Here is a 4,850-nt window from a genome sequence, read left to right as displayed (position 1 = left end):
GCAAGACTCCGTCTCAAAAAAAAAATAAATTAATTAAAAAAAAAAAATCACAATTTTCATCTGCACCAGAAAGGAATTTGCAGCTGAAAATAATCTGTTCCTATCTAGGTAAATTTTGAAAATATCTAAATTTTCTTAGTGGGTAAATATCCATGATCTCACATGTGGTCATGGGATAATGGTCTCCCAATGACTCATAAAATACCTGTCTTGGGAAAATACCTCTAGCGTTACAAATAGGGTTGCAAATCTAAAAAGACAAATTTCATTAAGGCAGGAGATTTTTCTGGGCATGCTATGTAACTCCTGTTGTGGTGGTCTGGTGGGAAGGTTGGTAGAAAAATGGGGGCTGGAGGGAAGGAGATGGACAGGAGAGAGAGACTCTTGAAACCGTATCTGTTGAGAGATGCTTGAAACTAGTATCTGTTGTTGGTATCTCTAAGAAGTTTAGGAAATATACCTTAAGATGAGAAGGAATTGTACTAAAATGTAGTCATTCAGATTCTAAAGAGGACTGTGTGAGGACGAAAAAATCCAGGGGAAATACATTTTAAAGACATGATCATAAAGAAGAGTGGCACTCATGGATCATTGTGGGCCCCCTTCAAGATTATGTATTCAGAGGCAGAAGAGAGGGAGGAGGGGCCAGGAAGTGACTGGTGTGGTTGCCGCTCATGGGCTTATTGTTGTCTGCAGGTTCTGAATACTACCCTAGAAATGCTGACCACTTTTCATGGAATGGCTGAGACAGGAACACCTGGTGCCTGGGGTAGGGAGCTGACAGTCAACTGGTAAAATGATTTGGTCTTTAGAAGAGTATGGATATGCAGCCAGGTGCAGTGGCTCACACCTGTAATCCCAGCACGTTGGGAGGCCGAGGCCAGGAGTTCGAGACTAGCCTGACCAACACGGCGGAACCACACCTCTACTAAAAATATAAAAATTAGCCAGGCATGTTGGCACACGCCTGTGATTCCAGCTACTCGGGAGGCAGAGGTTGCAGTGCAGTGAGCCAAGATGGTGCCACTGCATTCCAGCCTGAAGCAAAAAGCAGGACTCCATCTCAACAACAACAAAGAGTATGGATATGCAGCCAGCAACCAGGAAACTGAGGCAGAGTCTAGCCAAGAACCAAATAGGGGAAGTGCTGGTGCACACAAGGATGGGGAATGGCTTTTGTGGGCCCCTGAACTAGGGATAATAGCCAGGTCATCTGGACTCCAGGCTGAAGCCAAGGGCTGAGCAAAGCTGGACTCAGGAACAAATGAAAGTGTGGTAGGCAGAATTCTAAGATGACTCCTGTGTTAATCTGTTTTGTGTTGCTATAAAGGAATACCTGAGGCTGGGTAATTTACAAAGAAAAGAGATTTATTTTGGCTCACAGTTCTGCAGGCTGTATAAGAAGCACGGTGCCAGCATCTGTATCTGGTGAGGCCTCAGGAAGCTTCCACTCATGGCAGAAGGGGAAGAGGGAGCAGGTGTATCAAAAAGCAAGAAACAGAACAGGAGAAAGGGGAAGAGGTGCCAGACTCTCTAAACAACCAGCTCTCATGTGAACTCATAGCTTGAGAACTCACTCGTTACTGTGCAGAGGGTATCAAGTCATTCATGAGGGATCCTATCCCCATGACCCAAACATCTCCCACTAGGCCCCACCTCCATCTCCAACACTAGGGGTCACTTTTTTTTTTTGAGACGGAGCCTCACTCTGTCACCTAGGCTAGAGTGCAGTGGCACGATCTCAGCGCTCACTGCAACCTCTGCCTCCCGGGTTCAAGCAATTCTTCTGCCTCAGTCTCCCGAGTAGCTGGGATTACAGGTGCCCACCACCACACATGGCTAATTTTTGTATTTTAAATAGAGATGGGGTTTTGCCATGTTGGTCAGGCTGGTCTCAAACTCCGAAACTCAGGTGATCCTCCTGCCTTGGCCTCCAAAAGTGCTGGGATTATAGGCGTGAGCCACTGTGCCTGGCCTGGGGGTCACATTTCAATATGAGATGTGGAGGGGACAAATATACAAACTATATCAACCCCCATATTCCTGCCCCTTAGCACACACACTCTGTATCATTCCCTCCCTTTGAGTATGGGTAGGATCTGTTGATATGATGGGATAATTTTACAGTATCTATCAAAATTACAGGAGCATATGATCTTGATCTTTGACCCAGTAAGTTCACTTCTAGGAATTTACTCCACAGATATATTAGCAGACATGGGAAATTATTTATGCATAATATTTTCCATTTGAACATTCACCTACCTATTCATTCATTCAATACATGTATATTGTTAGTAATTTTAAAAGGTTGGAAACAACCTAAATATCGGTCAATAAGGATGATTAAATACATTACTGCACAATGGAATACCACATAGCTAGAACAAAATAAAGAACAAGGAAACTCTGTATGTATCAGTTTGGAAAGGTCTCCAATACCTTTTTAAGGGAAAAAAGCATGAGGTGGAATAGAGCATACATTGTATTAAAAGGAGGGGATTGGGGATGTATATTTATATTTGTTCATACCAGCATTAAAAAAATCTCTGGGCTGAGTGTGGTGGCTCATGCCTATAATCCCAGTACTTTGGGAGGCCAAGGCTGGTGGATTGCTTGAGTCCAGGGGTTCAAGACCAGCCTGGGCAATATGGTGAAACCCCATCTCTACTAAAAAAACAAAAAAAAATTAGCCAAGTGTGGTGGTATGCACTTGTAGCCCCGGCTACTCAGAAGGCTGAAGTGGGAGAATCACCTGAGCCAAGGAGTTTGAGGCTACAGTGAGCTAAGATCACGCCACTGCATTCCAGTCTGGGCAACCAGAGTGAGACCCTGTCTCAAAAAAAAAAAAAAAAAATCTCTGAAAGGTTACAGTCACTGGCTATTTGGGGAAGACGGGGACTGGGCAGATGGGGCAGGCCTTAGAGATGTTTCACTGTATATCTGGTTATACTCTTTATGTATGGATCATTTTGAACTGTCAGTTAAATAAAACGTTAAATGTATGTATTTTAAAATTAAAACATTTTAAAAGAGGTTTTGTCCCAATAGAGTTAGGGAGCCACATGATCTTTGTAGCATTACCTTCTCAGTTTTTGTTTTGTTTTGGTTTGGTTTGTTTGCTGTGTGAGACCAAGAAGTCAGCATGGGAAAGAGGCCCTTTCTCCCCTCACCGCCCACCTCCATTTGGATTTTGCAGCCTGAGCACTGTCCTCTAATGGAGTCACCACTTACCTTTTCCACTCCAGCTCCCTAGGGAGAACTGAAGGGCTGCTTTCCCAGAAGCCACGAAGGCTCTCCAGCTGCACCCCCAGAGCCACTGCTGGCAGCTGAGATTCCCCTGGGAGGTGAGAATCTGTGAGTCTTCCTAACCACCAGGCCCCAACCATCTGGGAACACTTGAGTTCAAATAACCCAACCAGTCCTGTCCTGCAGGTCTCGAGCCCCTCAAACAGGGCTAAGATCCATCTGGAATGTATCAGCGCTAGTATCGGTACTAGTTGTTGACACGTGGAATGCATTCTGATGGGCTGGTGCCTGTCCTCTACCAGTTGTTAAGTATTTTGGCTATCACTTCTGTCCTCTGTTGCCATGCCTTGCACTTCAACCCCTCCTACACTCCTCCCCTGGGCTTCCTCCCCTAGTCCTGCCTTTGGCAGCTGATTGCCTTTGGAATCAGACAGGGGCCCAGTAAGCAACAGATGGCACACCCAAATTGGGTAATTTGAGAAGGATGTAATAAGGGACTATTTAGGAAAGTGTGGGCAGGGTATAGGGAAGCCACTAGGGAGAGGGCAGTACCGGGGGGCAAGGGGAGGGACCAGTAATAGAGAGGGATGGGTGGAGAAAGCTCTGGTGTGAGCTGAGACCCCTGGCTGGTTGCTGGAGGCAGACAGTTCACTATTATTCATCAGTGAGAAAACCCGGGAAATTAAAAACCCCAATCTCCCTCTCTTTCCTCCCTTCTATCTCCTATAGGTATCCCATTTTCTGAACCCAACAGAGGTCACGGGAGCCCATTGAACCATTGTATCCATAGAGGTCAGCCTCCCAGGCACAGAACATGGTGGGGAGGGTGGAGAGTGGATCTGGAGGGGCAAATGAAATATATTTAGCACCCTTCCCATAATATTTTAGAAAAACTTTATCATGAAAAAAATTCACATATTTTAAAAACAGAATAGTATAATGAACTCAAAATACCCACCATCCAGCTTCAACAATGATTATTTGAGAGCCAATCATCTCATTTTATCCATATTCTCACTCACTCTTACCTCTTTATTATTTTGCAGCAAATGTTGGGCTTCACATCACTTCATCTGTCAATAATTCGTATGCATCTCTAAAAGATAAGGATTCTTTTTAAACCATAACACCATTAGCACAGCAAAAAAGCAAAAAATAATAATGATAAAATAAAAATAATTCCTTAATATTATCAAATGTCTAATCAATGTTAAATTTCCAATTGTCCAATAAATATTACATATGACTTTTTAAAAAACAATGTGTTTGCTTAAATCAAAACCCAAATAAGGGCAAATCCTTGCAACTGGTTCATATATCTTTTGAATCTTTTAAATACACAGGGTCCCCCTCTATCTTTTTCTTTTTCTTGCAATTTATTGTTGAAGAAAACAAAACATTTGTCCTGTAGCATTTCCCATGGTCTAGATTTTGCTGATTGTATTCCCATAGACTAGGACAATCTTGTTCAACCCGCAGCCCACGGGCTGCATGCATCCCAGGACGGCTTTGAATGTGGCCCAACACAAATTCGTAAACTTTCTTAAAACATTATGAGATTTTTTGGCTATATATATATATATATATATATATATATATAT

This window comes from Piliocolobus tephrosceles, chromosome 12, assembly GCF_002776525.5.
Source record: "Piliocolobus tephrosceles isolate RC106 chromosome 12, ASM277652v3, whole genome shotgun sequence".
Classification (NCBI taxonomy): Eukaryota; Metazoa; Chordata; class Mammalia; order Primates; family Cercopithecidae; genus Piliocolobus; species Piliocolobus tephrosceles.
Note: the sequence above shows the minus strand (reverse complement) of the source record.